Raw genomic sequence first — 18946 nt, 5'->3', positions numbered from 1 at the left:
ATAGGCCTCATGTCCAGAAGCCAGTCCCAAGGCTGCCGAGGTTCCCAGGTCCTGCATCAGCACCTGGCTCCTTTAACATCAATAGCTTCAAGGTAGATAATACGTTCTTCAACAGCTCCAAGAACCCCTATTCAAGGGAAAGGATTTCATCAGATAGGTTCTGGAGCTATCCACAGCGCAGCTACTATTCATGCATCCTATACAACCAAGGTCGCATCTTCCCGCACAAGCGCCTTGATGTTGAAGCCATTGCTGGTCTGCCCTATTTAGAGGAAGCGTTGGATTGCTTCAAGCAAGTGGGTCTGCTGCAGTTTGTAACTGATGAAGAGCACTGGAATGAAGAGCTTCTGCTGCAATTCTATGCCACCCTCCACATCAAAGGATACAACAGAGATCCGAAGACTTGGGCCCTGGAGTGGATGACCGGCAGTGTCCATCACGAAGCTAATGCATTTGATATCATTGAGCTCACCGGCCTACCCACTGCTGGCGAATTCTTCGAGGAAGGCTGTCCACTACACACTGAAGCTCTTGAGAGCATATTCCAGAGGCCTGAACCGAATATGAGTCAGATGCTCTCCATGATGAAGCCATTGCCCCACGATGCCCCTTATCCAATAGAGTTTTTCGTTGAAGACTTTGAGTACCTACCTAGAACCATCTATCACATTATCCGGCGGACTCTCTGGCCTATCAAAGGGCACTCTCCAAATGCCAAGATCGAGGGTGCAATGAAGACTCTGATATTTTGTATCCTTCATGGCAAATGCTTCAATGCATAGGACTTCTTCATACGACAACTTGCTGCATCAGGCTCAGATTTACTTGGTTTGAAGTTCTATGCTCCTTGGGTAATGAGACTGATCAAGCTTCACTCTGCGATCTCATATCAGCCCTCAGCCCGCAACCATCGGATCTTCTTGCCAGATGTGGATACCTCTGCTGAAGCTATATATCCTGAGCTTGCCAAGCAACCTTTGAGTCTTCAGAATGCAGAACACCAGAGCTTCACTCAGAACATTGAAGTTGTTGAAGCCATCTCCAGGGTGTATCCATTGGCTGGCACTACACGTGCACCACACCCTGCTTCAACTGAAGCCACTGACAGTGCCACTGCTTCAAGACCCAAGAAGCACACTCGTGTTCTCAACGACCGAGAGCTTCTTGTGGCCCTTCATCAAAAGCAGGATAGGCATCATGACTGGTTGAAGAGACAGATGAAGAGCCTCTTGGTGGATGTAAATCGCATCCAAAATCTTGCCACCATGAACGCTTTCGTTGCCCATGAAACCTGTCGCCACACATGGAAAGGGCTAACGATGATGCTTTCTGAAGCTGATCTTCAAGAGGATGGCTTCACTGAGAGATTCAAATTTGACTCCACTACTCCTCGAAGAGCTGTGCTACTGGGGACACCATCTCTTGAAGAATATGAGTTTTCTTCCTCTGCTGCAACAGTCACTGCCAGAATCATTGAGGAAGAAGACGATGCTACCTCACCGCCACCTGCTTCAGCACCTCCAAGCTCTTTTGCACCGCCAAACAACACCAACAACCCTGCTACTTCATCTACTCCTCGTGGGAACGAGTAGAGGCTCTATGTCTTCAAACCTTTTTGGTCATTACTGACAAAAGGGGGAGAAGCATATGAGATTGATAGTCTTTAAGCGGGTTCATATGGGCAGGTGCCTTATATTTTGCTTCGTGCTTACAACTCTCTTTTTTTGCTACATTTGGTTCTTATGAGTTGTAACACTTAAACCAGATGGTCGTCTGCTACTTGTTTGCCACCCTGTTTTGCGAAGATAAATTCCGCATGTGCGACGATAAATTCCGCACTTATCTCATTCTACAGACGTCCATTTTCCATTATGCATGTCATTATCTTCATATACTTTCACATGCATAGTGGATTGTCATCATAAGCTGAAGTGGATCTCCACAAGCACAACCTGCCATGTGCATTTGCATTCCAAAAGCAAATTAACTTATATGCACATCTTCAGGGGGAGCACTTGCATCTTATGAAGACAATTCCTTATCCTTTACAATTTCACAGACTATATTCCCCGTTGAAAACTTCAACTAGTTTGTCATCAATCACCAAAAAGGGGGAGATTGTAAGTGCATCTAGTGCCACCCCTAGTTGGTTTTGGAGTATTGACGACAAACCTAGTTGAGGGACTAATGTGTTTGTGAGAATTGCAAGATAACACAGGTAGAAGTCCCTCATTGATTTGGTTTTACTACCAGAGATGACCCCTAAAAATGTATGAAGACATTGAAGTCAAAGGTGGTATATGAAGATATTCACATTGAAGACTATGACAAAAGAAGACACGTTATGAAGCCTATGGAGCTCGAAGACTTAGATCTTTCGTAGTTCTTTTTCTTTTGTGTTGAGTCATAGGAACCACTGTACTGTTAAGTGGGGTCCGGGAGAACCAGTCAGAATGACTGAAGTGATGCCTAAACCAAAAAACCTATGTCTTCGAGTGAAGACAATGAGAGCAAATCTTGTCCAGAGCCGGACAAGTCAGCTTTGCTTGTAGACCAAGTAAAGTTGCCATGAGAGTTTGAAATCTGACCGTTGAGACACGTGTCAGTTCCTTAGTGACCTAGGGTCATTTCGGACAAATCAGGTCGGGTTGCCAAGTGGCTATAAATAGCCCACCCCCTACAACCATAAACGGTTGGCTGCTCAGATTGAGAGTACGGCTTTTGTCGTTTGAGAGCAACCCACCTCGAAGCCTTTGAGAGAGAGAATTCCTTGCAAGGATAAAGCCCTAACCACCCAGAGCCAGAGAACATTGGGCATCACTTAAGTCTTCTTGTCTATGAGATCTGAAGACTTATTACACTTGAGGACTGTGCATCCCCAGACGGTTAGGCGTCGCGTTCAGAGCATCCAAGAGACATTGTGGATTGCCAGTGAATGAAGTCTGTGAAGGTTTGGGAGTCTACCTTGAAGACTTACCAGAGTGATTGGGCGAGGACTATGTGACCTTGGCTCAAGGAGAATACGGCGAGGACTTGGTGTCCTGAGCTGCGTGTTCAGGACTGGGTGTCTAGGACTGTGTGTCCTAATGTTTAAATACCTAGCCGCTCCAACCAGACGTACAGTTGTCACAGCAACTGGAACTGGTCCAACACATCATTGTCTTCAACGAGTCACTGGTTTCATCTTCACTTCCTTTTACTTACTGATCACTCATTGTGAAGTCATTGCGTGTCTGTTCTATCTTTTGTCTTCACAACGTGAGTGTATGATCTGTTTGGCTTCATAGTATCTTCCTACCTGATCCTAATTACACTACAGCTATTTGTCATTGTGCTTTCACTCTGTTGATACTTGACCATGGCTTGCCTAGTGTAGTCTAACTTCCGCTGCATAGTAATAGGCATATCTCTACTGTTTGTCTTCATAACTTCCATGTATTGAAGACTTTCATAAAAATCGCCTATTCACCCCCTCTAGTCGATATAACGCACTTTCATCATTTCAACAAATTAGTAGTACAAGCTAGAAAAGAATGTGAGATGTAACATATATCACACTCCGAAGTCAAACGTGTCTTATGATAAGTGATTGTTGCAGGTTACACAACAGTAGTAATTTGATGTAAGAACATGGTGTGATCGACATATATTATATGTTCTAGAAACAGGAACATGTGTCTTATTCAAGTATAATCTGTAAAGTAAGTAGATCGAATTCAACAAAATTAGAAGCAATACAAGCTAGACATCACACATAACATGCAACCACATATAATAGTGCCAAGTTAGAGGTAGCACCGGTGATGCTGCACTAGGGGAGACGTGCTCATCATAAACACAGCTTTGTTGAGTGTCTATGCATGTGTTGTCTTGCAAATCATCTTGGGGGTGTGGAGGAGTAGAAACTGTAGAGGCCCTCCATTCGGAAGGAGCACCTTTATCCGCTGCCTTGCTAACTTCCTTCCGCTTTATTGATTTTGAATTGTCAAGTAAAACCGACAAGAAAAAGCAATAAAATTCTCTCTTCAGAACTCATTCATGCATGATCCTCACATTCAGTACTTTGATGTAAGGAAAACACATGATACCAGGATGGAATATGTACGAAAAACAGGACGGCATGGCATGTTCACAACTGTTTGTGTAAACTAAGCAGAAACCATTCCAGCAAATAAGAAGCAATGCAAGATAGACACCACATGAAAGATGCAACCAATATGACTCTGCCAAGTTAAAAGTGTCCCATCATAAATGGAATTTCAACAAATTAGAAGCAGCGCATGCTATAAATCATATGAAAGATGCAACTAATATCGCACTGCATATACTAAAGGTGTCTCGTCATGTTGATTAATGCGGGATACAAAAAACAATAGTTTTATGTAAGGACATGCTTAATAGACAGATGTACTATGTACTAAATACAGGAAGGCATGTCACATTAACAGGTATAATGTATAAGCTAAGCAGACTAGCACATGCAGTTTAACCAGATTGGAAGAATTACAATCTAGACACCATATGCAACATGCAACCACATATCATGCTGCCAAGTTAGAGCAACCACCTTGCGATGCTAGTGTAGGGGAAATGCTGTAATGAACTACAGAGCTACGTTCACTATCTTCATCTAGCATTTCTATTTCGTTATAAGTGATTGATGAGGGATACACAAGGACATTAGTTTGATGTAAGAACATGGTTAATACACAAATGTACTAGTATGCACCAAAAAACAAAAAGGCATGTCATATTCAAAGGTATAATGTGTAAGCTAAGCAGATGCAATTTAACCAAATTGGAAGCAATACAAGCTAGACATCCGGCTGGAGTGGTGAGCATGATCATCTAGGACCTGAGAGCCAGGTGGGAGGCGGGCTGCTTCGCCACCATCACAGCTTTTTAGTTGGCTTCCAGGTGATGCCTATTGTCGGTGTCAAAACCGGCGGATCTCGGGTAGGGGGTCCCGAACTGTGCGTCTAGGCCGGATGGTAACAGGAGAAAAGGGACACAATGTTTTACCCAGGTTCGGGCCCTCTTGATGGAGGTAAAACCCTACGTCCTACTTGATTAATATTGATGATATGGGTAGTACAAGAGTAGATCTACCACGAGATCAAGGAGGCTAAACCCTAAAAGCTAGCCTATGGGATGATTGTCGCATGATGAAGTTGTTCTACGGACTAAAACCCTCCGGTTTATATAGACACCGGAGAGGGTTAGGGTTACGCAAAGTCGGTTACAATGGTAGGAGATCTTGAATATCCGCGTCGCCAAACTTGCCTTCCACGCCAAGGAAAGTCCCATCTGGACACGGGACGGAGTCTTCAATCTTGTATCTTCATAGTCCTGGAGTCCGGCTGAAGGTATAGTCCAGCCACCCGAACACACCCTAATCCAGGACTCCCTCAGTAGCCCTCGAACCAGGCTTCAATGACGACGAGTCCGGCACGCAGATTGTCTTCGGCATTGCAAGGCGGGTTCTTCTCCAAATTCCGTGTAGCTGCTGAATAATGTCCGATTTTCATAATGTAGCGCACCTTGGCTTCCACGCCCAATAATGGCCGTCTTCCATGTGTCAAACGAATGTGAAAAGTCAGGGTGTTTTTACATTCACACCCCTAGCCGCATAAACGAGCCACCTATTTAATGGGATGGGGATTCAGATCCAAACCACACCTTCTCCTCTCTGCGAGTAATCATCAGAGCGCCTCCAGCAAAGGTTCATTCCAACATGGCCAGCCGTCGCAGCTCCTCCTCTTGCCCTTCCAGTCCTAAACCTGGAGACTGGGAGAGGTGCTCCATCCCGCACAGCGAGCTAGTGTCGCTTCAGGCCAAGGGATTTCTCCCTCAGGCCTATATGGTCCCGGTCTGAGCCGGACTCGCCACCTATAATGGCGGAGAGCAAGCGGAGAGCACCCCCAGTCCCTCCAAAGGAGAGCGGGTGTGCCTCGTCCCTTATCTAGTAAGAGGACTTGGATTTCCAATCCATCCATTTCTCCGTGGGCTTCTGGAGTTCTACGGCCTCCAGCTGCACGATCTCACGCCCGCCTCTATATTGCACATCGCGGGCTTCGTCGCTCTTTGCAAGCTATTCTTGGGTGTTGAGGCTCATTTCGCGCTGTGGAAGAGATTATTCTGTCTGGTGCCCCGCTCTCAAGAGGGTTCTATATATCAAGTGGGCGGAGGCGAAGTGTGGCGTATCGCCGGGACCGAATATCTATCCGGAACCCCAAAGAAGGCATCCGAGGATTGGCCTTCGGAATGGTTTTATATAGATGATGTCCCGCTACCGGACCCTATCCGGGTCGGTCTCCCCGAATTCAATAGTGCTCCCTTAAAGAAACGCCTGAGCTGGCGTCCGCGGAGCTCTCAGAGAGAAAGCGACAGGGACATCCTTCGCCTGATGGGCCGGATAAGACTATTGGCTTATTCCGGACTAACCATGATTGGAGTCATGGCCGCATGTATTATGCGGGGGGTGCAGCCGCTTCAATATAGAGGCCACCCCATGTGGGATTTTAATGGGGAGGATGACGCCACCCGTTACGGTTGTAAGGGGCCAGCCTCAGCTGCCGCTCTAGTAAAGATCTTATCCTCTTTGTACAAGGGAGAAGAGGAGGAATTCCTCCATGTCAACCCGCGGGGCGGATTTAGTATGTACAACCCCCCGAGTTGGGTAAGTGAACAATTGTGCCTGCCCATCCGCTTTATATTCCCATGATTAGATATGTAGTCCAACGATTTCAACGCATGAACTGCGTCAGGAAGTAAAGGATATAAATAGCCGTCCCCCACAACCCGAGGATCCAGAACGGTCCCTCGATCCGGACTCCAAAGAGGATCTGGATATATCGATGGAGTTGATTGACGGGGTGTTTCATCAGTTAAGCAAGGACAATACCTTGGTGGCCATTACGGCTGATTACCCAGGGTTAATCCCGGCCTCCCAGGTAACAGAGAGCGGAGTCTCATCCCTTTGAGAAGGATCCATTCTCACGCATTTCAGTTTTCCTAACAATGACCATGTTTTGCAGGGGAGGTTTCCAAGGCGGGAGGCCGAACCTGCGGCGGCTAGCCAACGAGGGGCCGCAGGGCCCCGTGGGGCAAAAAGGAATGTAGTCCGTACTGGGATGCCAGCGCAAAGGTATAGCGCATCCTCTTTTTCCCTGGTGTTATTTCTTCAGGGCATATTAATGTTCGTGCTATCTTCAGGACGAAGAGACCTCGCCGGACTACATCTGGAGAGGTTTCCAACCGTGCCTCCACCAGCCAGGCTCCAACACCTGGCCCGGAAGCGGGAGCGAACATGAGGCGCGCACCGGACGCTCCTCAGACAGAGGATGCAGACAGGCTTTCTGCCACCAATTCTGAGGTGGAGAGTGCCATGAACCACAGGCGTCGCCGGACAGTTCTTCGCGACACTTGTTTCTCCTGAGAGGCATTAGATGCCTTCAATTCGGGATATGCGTACCTCCGTGCCGCTCAAAATGGTTTAACCAGAGCCACGGAGCAATATGTAAAAGACATATGGGTAAGAAAATTTTGGTAAATATATGTGTATATACCAGTAGCCCCCGAGACTTGAAACAGTTAGAGTAACTGGTTTAAGGATCATTTGTTATGCAGGTTCTTAGAGAGAAGAATACCGTACTATCCTAGGAGCTGAAAGAGTGCAAAGCCCAACTGGAGGCTGCACTAGCCGTGGCAGGGGAGCCTAAAGAGACCCCCTCTGGTAAGATACACTTTGAAATATTAATATCTTGTGAAGTGCGGCGTGGGTATGAATCTGCCAAATCATATTGCAGATGGCGCCGGACTGGATCCGGAGAGGCAACAACTCTTACGCCGGCTAAAGGCCGGTGAGAGTATGTTGACAAGGGTGAGGCGGGAGAAGAATGAGCTTCAGGATGCCAACACCAAGCTGGACGTTGAACTTAAAGATGTTCGTGGCCAGCTATCGGACTCTACTAGGGAGAATCAGCGGCTTCGACGCGGCATATTTAGTAAGTGCTTAAGCGAATCTTTGAAAGAAAAGATTTCGGCGAGGAAGTCGACTAATAGAGTAATGTCTGTAGGTATGCTAACGGGTCGTCCTGCAGAGGAGATGCCCGGTTCTACGGGTGACCTTCTTCCCGAGCTCTCGCAACTGCACGAGCGAGTTCGGCAGGCGATGCGAGGCGTTGCCCAAGCCTTATGGCCTTCCCACTCCATGCCCGAGGACCTTGGAGAGCTTTCCGAGAAGCTTAAGGGAGCTCGGCGGCGCTTCCAGTTGTGGAAGATATCGTCCTGCTGACAAGGCGCTAGGGAGGCCTGGGCCATGGTGAAGACGCGGTACACGAAGTCTGACCCAAACCACATGGCCGAGGTCGGACCTGTGGGGCCTGACGGGAAGGAGATCCCTCTAAGCTTAGTGTACGGCCAAGTAGAATTGGCTGCAAAGTATTCCCAGCAGGACTGTAAGTTAGACAGCCTGTTAGATGGTATTGAAGAGGAATACAATCAGTTAGAGTGACTATGTAATTTTTAATTGACATGTGTAATGCCTTCTAGCCGGATTGTAGATCGTTTGTCGTTGTCGACCTTTTCACTTCAACCTTAGGACCTGATGGTCCGGAATGTGTCCGAATACCCGACCGGTTATGTAAGAACCGGGGTATGCATGGAGACCAGGCGTAGGGGTCATTAGTGCTTTATCAGACAAGTGCCCAACTAGTTATGTTATATTACATGGTTAGTAAGAAACATCTTCCAGAGAGAATAGTTCCGTTAGGGGTTCCTTTCTCTAGGAGGCATGCCCTAAAGTGCATGTCCGGACTGCAAACGCAGGAAAATCATCTGGGGGCATATACATAAATAAGTAAAAAAGGTCATCTTTTAGTTCACCGACCGAATATTCCCTTAAGAATGCTAGCTTTCGGCTTCAGCCAGTCTGAGGTACACATCCGGCTGATCCGGCAGTAACAATCGTAGAGGTGCTCCCTTTACCACCTAGCCGAACAATCGGGAACATAGGGGTAAGCACAGGAGCCAGGCAACCCAGCTTGGCCAAAACTTAAGTCATATCGATGCATATAATGGTGAAGAAAAGGTACATGCGGAAGTTTGACACATGTGGTGGGCGGGAAGCCCGTATAAATAAGCTTCTGTTAAAGAAGCCCCTAGGTTTAATGAGCGCGAGTAGCACTTCACTTGTGGAGCCTTTAAGGGCTATAAAAGAGAAGAGGGGAAGGAGAGAAATGTAAGACAGAAAATGTAAAAAATGGACAGATGAAGGAGACAAACACAGAGTCCGGCGCTAGGCATAGAATCTTCGGAGACGGGCTGCGTTCCATGGGTTCGGCTCGAGTCGGTTATCCGACGCATCTCGCAGGCGGTATGCTCCACCAGTCAGGACTTGGTCGATTATGAAGGGACCTTCCCACTTGGGCTTCAGTTTGTCCTTTTTCTTGTCCGGCAGGTGTAGAACTAATTCGCCAACGTTATAGCTTTTGGCCCGCACTTCTCTACTTTGATATCTTCGAGCCTGCTGTTGATAGAATGCGGAACGGGCTTTTGCCACATCGCGCTCCACCTCTAAGGCGTCCAAACTATCCTGCCGATCAAGCACGGCCTCCCTTTCTTCGTACATGCGCACTCGAGGTGAGTCATGAATTATGTCGCAGGGCAAGACTGCCTCTGCGTCGTACATCATAAAAAATGGTGTGTATCCGGTGGTGCGGTTCGGCGTGGTCCGCAGCCCCCAGAGTACAGAGTCGAGCTCCTCTACCCAGTGCGTGTTAGATTCCTTAAGGGACCGCACTAATCTGGGTTTGATGCCACTCATGATGAGACCATTTGCACGTTCGACCTGACCGTTAGTTTGTGGGTGATAGACGGAAGCATAATCGAGCTTGATGCCCATGTTTTTGCACCAGAGTTTTACCTCATCGGCCGTAAAGTTCGTGCCGTTATCGGTGATGATGCTGTGGGGGACGCCATAACGGTGTACGACCCCGGATATAAAGTCTATCACAGGTCCGGATTCGGCCGTCTTAACAGGCTTGGCTTCTATCCATTTGGTGAACTTATCCACCATGACCAGTAAGTATTTTTTTTCTTGTGGGTTCCGCCTTTAAGGGGTCCCACCATGTCAAGCCCCCAGACCGCGAAAGGCCAAGTGATGGGGATAGTTTGGAGGGCCGTGGGTGGCATATGGCTTTGGTTTGCAAAAAGCTAGCAACCGACACATTTATGGACCAAGTCCTGAGCGTCTGCCCGGGCCGTCGGCCAATAAAAGCATGTACGGAAAGCCTTGCTTATGAGGGACCGGGCTGCGGCGTGATGGCCACCGAGTCCGGCATGAATTTCAGCCAGCAGGTTCCGCCCTTCCTCTTCGGAGATGCACCTTTGAAGGACTCCGGTAGTGCTTTTCTTGTAAAGTTCTCCCTCATGGACTTTATAGGCTTTAGATCGCCGCACTATACAGCATGCCTCGTTTTGGTCCTCTAGGAGTTCCTGCCTAGTAAGGTAGGCTAGGAATGGTTCTGTCCACGGGGCGATAACGGCCATTAGTACGTTGGCTGAGGTTGTTATTTCATTGGCAGAGCCTCCGATTATGTCAGATTGTTCGGCGTCGGACAGTGCGGTTGGGTCCGGACTAATATTGCCATGTTCCTCTTCCCATACTACAGATGGCTTGAACAGCCTTTCCAGGAAGATGTTGGGGGGACCGCATCGCGTTTTGCGCCGATGCGTGCCAGGACGTCTGCCGCCTGATTGTTTTCTCGGGCTATATGGTGAAATTCGAGCCCTTCAAACTGAGCTGACATTTTGAGGACGGCGTTGTGGTAAGCTGCCATTTTTGGATCCTTGGCATCGAAGTCTCCATTTATTTGGGATATCGCGAGGTTCGAATCCCCGCGCACCTCTAGGCGTTGAATGCCCATGGATACTGCCATCCGGAGACCATGTAAAAGGGCCTCATATTCGGCTGCATTGTTAGAGTCCGTGTACATAATCTGGAGTACATATTGAACTGTGTCTCCTGTGGGGGACGTCAAAACGACGCCGGCCCTTAGTCCGGCCAACATTTTGGAACCATCAAAGTGCATTATCCAGTTTGAATATGTGTCGTACTCTTTAGGGAGTTCGGCCTCCGTCCATTCTGCGACGAAGTCGGCCAAAACTTGGGACTTGATAGCTCGTCGTGGCCTGTAAGTTATGTCGAACAGGAGGAGCTCGATGGCCCATTTTGCAATCCGGCCCGTTGCGTCATGGTTGTTTATAATATCATTGAGTGGTACTTCCGATGCTACTTTGATTGAACACTCTTGAAAGTACTGTCGTAGCTTCCGGGATGCCATGAATACCGCATATGCAATCTTTTGATAATGTGGGTACCGTGATTTGCATGGGGTGAGGACAGTGGACACGTAGTAAACCGGCTTTTGAAGGGGGAATTTGTGTCCGTCCGTTTCCCGCTCGACGACGAGTACTGCGCTGACAACTTGATGGGTTGCTGCAATGTACAATAGCACTGGTTCGCCGCTGTTTGGCGCGGCCAGGACGGGGTTTGTTGCCAATATGGCTTTATTTCCTCGAGTCCGGCCGTGGCGGCGTCCGTCCACTCGAAGTGTTCGGTGCGCCGAAGGAGGCGATAGAGGGGTAGCGCCTTTTCTCCCAACCGGGAGATAAAGCGGCTTAGAGCTGCCACGCATCCAGTTAATTTTTGTATTTGTTTGAGGTCCTTTGGGATATCCAATTGTGACAAATCTCGGATCTTGGCTGGATTTGCTTCGATTCCCCTACCGGATACAATGAAGCCCAAGAGATTTCCAGCTGGAACGCCGAAAACGCATTTTTGCGGATTTATCTTGATGTCATATGCTCGGAGGTTGTCAAATGTAAGCCTCAAGTCCTCTACTAGAGATTTGACATGTCTTGTTTTTATGACCACATCATCCACGTATGCCTCTACTGTTTTGCCGATCTGGTTTGCCAGACATGTCTGAATCATGCGCTGATATGTTGCGCCGGTGTTTTTGAGCCCGAAAGGCATTGTGTTGAAGCAGAATGGGCCGTATGGGGTGATGAACGCCGTTGCGGCTTGGTCTGACTCGGCCATCTTGATTTGATGGTAACCGGAGTATGCGTCGAGGAAGCACAACGAATCGTGTACTGAAGTGGCGTCGATAATTTGATCGATGCGGGGGAGGGGGAAGGGATCCTTTGGGCAGGCCTTGTTGAGGTCTTTGAAGTCAACGCACAGGCGCCAGGATTTGTCCTTCTTTGGTACCATCACCAAGTTTGCTAGCTAGTCCGGATGTTTTATATCTCTGATGAATCCGGCCTCCAATAGTTTGGCTAGCTCCTCTCCCATTGCCTGTCTCTTGGGTTCAGAAAAATGCCGAAGGGCTTGTTTGACAGGTTTGAATCCTTTTAGGATATTTAAGCTGTGTTCGGCCAGCCTGCGTGGGATTCCTGGCATGTCCGAAGGGTGCCATGCAAAAATGTCCCAGTTCTCCCGTAGGAATTCTCGCAGTGCGGCGTCTACATCGGGGTTTAATTGTGCCCCGATGGAAGCTGTTTTATTGGGGTCTGTTGGATGGACCTGGAATTTGACTATTTCATCCGCTGGTTTAAAGGAGGTGGACTTGGATCTTTTGTCGAGTATCACATCGTCCCTGTTTACCGTGGAGCGCAGCGTAGTCAGTTCCTCAGCCGCTAGGGCTTCGGACAGTGCCTCAAGGGCTAGTGCGGCTGTCTTGTTTTTGGTGCAGAGTGCTATGTCCGGATTACTAGCGAGAGTGATGATTCTGTTCGGCCTGGGCATCTTGAGCTTCATATACCCGTAATGGGGTATTGCTTGGAAGATTGTAAATGCTTCCCGCCCCAGCAGAGCGTGGTATCCGCTGCTGAACGGGGCCACTTGGAATGTGACCTCTTCGGACCTATAATTATCCGGCGTGCCGAACACCACATCTAGTGTGATTTTTCCTCTACAGCGTGCTTCCCGACTGGGGATTATTCCTCTGAAGGTTGTGCTGCTTCGCTCAATGCGGTTCCAGTCTATTTCCATTTTTCGAAGGGTTTCCTCATAAATGAGGTTCAATCCGCTGCCTCCATCCATGAGTACCTTGGTGAGGCGAAAGCCGTCCACTATAGGACTGAGTACCAATGCGGGTGGTGCTCGAGCTGTTCGGAATTTAGGTTCGTCGCTGGCATTAAAGGTAATAGGCGTGTCACTCCATGGGTTTATTGTTGCTACTTGATAGACTTCGGCGAAGCTGCAGAGTGTTCTTTTTCGCATTTTATTTGATGCGAAAGTCTCGAAGACTGTTAAGACCGTACTGGAGTCCCTGAGGTGGCTTTCTGCGGCCTCCGGAATTAGGAGATCTTCGCCCCTTTTGGCCACCTGCCGGAGTATCCAACATGCTCTAAGGCTATGAGTTGGTGTGGCGTCCTCTGTACTATGAATTTTACAGGATCCATTAAGCCATCCCTCCAGTACGGTTCCATGCCCTGTAGAGGGTTTTGGTTTTTTGGTTTTTAACCCGGGTGTCTGATGATGATGCACCCTTTTATTTCGGACGAGGTTTCTATTCAGGGTCGGATTGTCCCAAAATTTAGTTTCGGTTTTCCGGGCGCTTTCCATCGCACAGTACTTTTGTAGTATGGACGCCAAGTCAGCGAAGCGTGTAAGACCATGACAACCTGTGGCGTTGAGGATTCCCTTGTGCGTGCAATTATTGCAGAAGATTGAGATTGCGTTTTCCTCGCGGCAGTCCATTATCCTGTTCATAACCAGGAGGAACCTTGCCCAGTAATGATGTACTGTTTCTTCGAGCTTTTGCCTGATTTGGGATAGATCGCTTATGTTCGGGCGGGTGGGTGGAATTAAATCCGGAACTTCACCCAATCTAAGACTCAGAGGCCAAGGAGTTTCCGAACTCTGAGGTTTGGATTCTTGGATGTTGTCCAGTGAATCTAGCCCGTTGCCTGATTCTAAGTTCAGGTCTTGAGTTACATCCTCCCCTCCGCAGGTATCCGGCTTAGAGGGATCTGGAATCCGGACGTAGCTAGTCCTTAAGATAGATGAAGAGTCGCCGCACTATGCCTCTCCTACGGCAACGTGATGGGTGACTTGGGGAGAATTAATTTCTCTTAGATCGGGTTTAAGCCCAACCTGGTCATAATCCGTAGTGACCCCCAAGGCGGCGATGCGATCCAAGAGCTCGTTTATGGAAGAGATCTCCATTGGATCTAACTGCTCGACGAGTTCCGAGCTGACGTGAAGATTGCTTTTGATGACCCGAGAGGTCACCGTCGGCGCAATGGCCGAACAGGCGGTCATGAGAAAACCGCCTAGCCGGAGAGTTTGGCCGACAATCAAGGCTCCCTTAGTAATGGCGCCGTCTTTAAAGACGGGAAGAGGCATCCTTCCATATTGCGACGACACAGAGGAACTCCCAATGAAAGCACCAATGTCGGTGTCAAAACCAGCGGATCTCGGGTAGGGGGTCCCGAACTGTGCGTCTAGGCCGGATGGTAATAGGAGACAAGGGACAGAATGTTTTACCCAGGTTCGGGCCCTCTTGATGGAGGTAAAATCCTACGTCCTGCTTGATTAATATTGATGATATGGGTAGTACAAGAGTAGATCTACCATGAGATCAAGGAGGCTAAACCCTAAAAGCTAGCCTATGGTATGATTGTTGTATGATGAAGTTGTTCTACGGACTAAAACCCTCCGGTTTATATAGACACCGGAGAGGGTTAGGGTTACACAAAGTCGATTACAATGGTAGGAGATCTTGAATATCCGCATCGCCAAGCTTGCTTTCCACGCCAAGGAAAGTCATATCCGGACACGGGACGGAGTCTTCAATCTTGTATCTTCATAGTCCTGGAGTCCGGCTGAAGGTATAGTCCGGCCACCCGAACACCCCCTAATCCAGGACTCCCTCACCTATCTTTGCTGGTCTTGTCACTGGCTCGGCCAGTGCCCTGACTAGTTATTTGTCTTCTGGTGCTCACGGGATGGTGGTTCATGTAAAAAAATATCTTTCCTTATCTTACCGACTTCAGCCTTTCGAATACAAGCTAGACACCATATGGAACATGCAACCAGATATGACACCGCGAAGTTAAAGCAAGCACATGGGATGGTGGTTCATTGCGAGCGAGGTCATCAACTCCAAAGCTACGTTTACCGTCTCCATCTACTGACACTGCACCCTTTATAGCGTTGTAACGTGTCTTGCCTACCCGCATATGAAGCTGGAGCGACTTCTCTCTTTTCTTTTTGGCTTCTCTCATGCAGCTGAGTCTGAAATACCCTTGCATAAAAACACAATAGTGAGAGTAAGGGTGAAGTTTTTGTAGAACTAGTGCACTGGAAAAGTAGCAGATAGCAGGTGGCTAAAAAATAAATGACAGGAGACATATGATAGCTCTACAACATTGCATGGCAAACAAAATTAGATTCTACTCCGTATGATTTTGTAATATATGAGCATAGGAAATGTAGGTACTCCTCTAGCACACCACCACATGTTGTCATATCTAAGATAACAGTCGACTGAAAATAAATAGGTCAGTCGATTTTTTTTAATGAACCGTCCGATCTATAAGGAACGGGCAGATGGCCTTCGTCTACCTCCCGCCAGTCACTGTTGACGATCTTTCTCGAACCGCCAGCGACCACCGGCCCAGACCCCTGCCTCCGCCGCCCCGCCCTCCCATCGACCTCACACCACTGCCGTGCTTGGCAGCGCCCCCAGGCCATCCTTTTAATCCCGGCCGACCTCCAGATCGGGCGCCAGTAGCTCTAGGCCGCACACGCCCGTAAGATAAACACCAAGGCGCTGCTTCCCCGGCGTAATAGGCGTACTAGCGCCTGTTATGCCGGGGAATGTTTCCGTTAATTGGGAATCAACTGGCTAGAAATTGAAATTCAGGGGGGCGACGGACCTCTAGCTAAGGTGAAATAGTATATGAGGAGAAACCTTGTGCATCACGAGTTACTAGGAACATCTAGTATCAAGAAGAAGCGGTAAACTAGTGTCTTCTGTGGGATGGATAGCGTGCAAGTAGAGACGTAAGATTTGCATGAATAAGGGAAGAGGAGTACCTTTTTTGGTTGCCGGTGTGGTCACCTCCACATGTCGCGCCAATCTTCTTCTTTTTACCGGGGAAACCGATGTTCTCGAGGGTGCAGGCTTGGATGAACCCATGGCCAAATTGTTTACTGTGTTGCCGTGGCCGTATGTCGGCGGAGGGGAAGCAGATCGGAGGCGGCAAAGGACGGCGTAGCAGGAACAGCTCCTGTGCGGTGGAGGGTGGCGAAGTTGGAGCGGCACCGGTGAGGCGCAGGACGGCGTGGTTGAACTGGCTCGGGTATGGACGGCTCGGCCTTGGCTTCAACTACTAGCCATGGAGGGCATTGCGGTTGAGGTTGTGGTGGACGACAGCGTCGGGGTATCGGCTCGGGCGTGATGGAGGAGGGCGGCGGTTGATGGGTGGGATGGGGTGGCGGACAGAGGACGCCGGGGTTTCGCGGCTAGTGGAGAGGTAGTTTTGGCGCCCACGGAGTACGAATGGGGAATCGGATGGGTGGGGGAACCATGTTTTGGTCTGGGACGCGCTTGTTTTTGTCTTTTTTGAACAGAAGATGGGACGCGCTTGTTCGAAATCTGGGGAAAGTACAAACTTTGCCCCCCTCTTAAATTTCGGACCTACTGCGGGTCGGGGGTAGGATGGTAATCCCAAGTGTCTCAAATAGTGGGCGGGAGCGATTTCGGCCACGCGCATGTGTGCTTAGGCGGCCATTGTGTATGAATGTTTTTGGATGCGGTTGCGTGGCATCTAGATGAAGAGACAAACCTACCCCGGTTTAGACCTTTGGACGTCGGGCCGGTAGGTTTCACGGGTTGGAGTTATTAGAAAAGTAATTTCCTTGTACTATCAAACGTTGGTCTCACGCGGTTTCGGGTGAGTACGGGCTCTTTTGGTGCTTCGTTCGAAATTTTGAAACACAAGCATTCACGTTTAGAGTACTCTTGAACTATGAGGATTGACCTAAATAGACAATGTTATATTTGACCTCGTATGTTTGAAAACCTCATTAAATTATCCGCTTCTTTTTGACATTTTGACACTTGAAAATCCTATAACTACGATTATTTTGGAATGGAGGAGCTAAATTTGAATCTATTTTGTACACGACTACATATGCTATTATGTACAAAATCAGAGCAAAGATTGGTGCCCCATAATTTAGGTATGGTTTACAAATGCCATGATATCAAATTCAAATAATTGAATGGACTTCATGTTGAATTCGATTTTTTTAAACCACCATAAGTTGAATTCAAATATATGCTAGTTCATAGGTAGCTATTTATAATGTCCATTGCGTAACTTTCGTACGTATAATGTGCTTTACACACACAACATGAACTATACTCACGTTTATATTTGATTGCTAAAGCGATGCATTGTCTGGAGTTCAGAATACTAACTATGTGGATCAATTGTGTCGAATAATAACATAGACATGCTCAAATTCAATAAAATCTAGATGTCTGATGGATCAATGCCCGCTCCTTACGCGAATTGCAAATATCATGATCCCATCCTGATATTTGGATACAATGTATATCTTTAATCAATGTGTAGAGCAGTCTTTTATGTGTAGTTTCAGTCTCCATCTGTGGTCTCTCACACATGCTCACACACTCTCTCCCGAGGTGTCTTTCCCGCACACATGCTCTAGATATAACCCTCCCTCCCTCTCTTAACCATTTACAACTGTTTCTAGAAACCTTTATCACAAGCACTCTTCCTCTTGCAAACATACACACGCACAATCCTCATTGACCCTTTCTATATACATGGACCTGCCTACGTGTCTCATGTATGCACATTATCTTTACGCATGTCTCTCACGCATTGTCTCACGCCTCTCTTCCTAATCGACGGGTATGATTCTAGCAAAGCATTCTGTAGGATGCCCCTTAAAGTTAGGTTGGATGAATACTAATATCAGAGATAAAGGGGTTACCTTAGTCCGAGAACCTAGGGTTACAAATCCTAGCCGGCTTTGTCAGTGGACACAGAGTCCTTCACAATTATGCTATCTTTGTCTTGTATGACTAGTCATCCATGGGTCTTCCTAAATGCGTCACGGGCCGACCAATGTGGCGCAGGACGGAACCGAACGAAGGGCCTCACCTCGACCCACCGGACCTCACGCGGTGTGTCGGTGTACAAAAAGAGGGGTACACTTTTTGTACCCCTATAACTATGCACGGGCAGTCTGAGCCACGGGCACCACCACACTGAGCAAGGCAAGGGAGGTGAGCCAAGGTAAGGCCGAAGCTCAGGAGAAGCAGAACGACGCCAAGACCAAGACCACAAAGAGCAAAGGGGACAAAGCGGACCCCTCGGCAAGATCCTTGCCGGGAGGCGGTTTTAGCAAACCCGGCAAGACCCTTGCCGTGGCAGCTCGCCCCACACCTACGGAGTGAGTCACCCTTGAGTCCACTGCCCCCATGGGGCAAGGATTCGGGAGACATCCCCGTGGTGGCATGCAGATCTTTGTGAAGACATTCAAGATCAGATACACCCTTTAGAAGATGATGATCCTTGGCGGGATCCCAGCCAAGGAGGACCACAAGGCCCCCGGCAAGAGCCTTACCGGGGATGACAGCAGGCGCCACGGCAAGACCCTTGCCGGGGCCCTGGCAAGGCCCTTGCCAAAAACACCCATAGGGCCACCATCAGGCCCACGCCAGTCAAACCTCCACCGTCGTTCGCATGCAGCTGCCGACCCAACCAGCTGGGCAGGCACCTGCGTGGCGGCATGCGGATCTTCATGGAGACCCACCATTGCACCACTCAGCTGCCTGCCTGCCTACATGGCACCGCGGGCGCCACTGGCCAGGGCGCGTGTCGACACGAG

The sequence above is a fragment of the Triticum dicoccoides genome, chromosome 6A (genome assembly GCF_002162155.2).
Source record: "Triticum dicoccoides isolate Atlit2015 ecotype Zavitan chromosome 6A, WEW_v2.0, whole genome shotgun sequence".
Classification (NCBI taxonomy): Eukaryota; Viridiplantae; Streptophyta; class Magnoliopsida; order Poales; family Poaceae; genus Triticum; species Triticum dicoccoides.
This window is presented reverse-complemented; position numbering follows the sequence as displayed.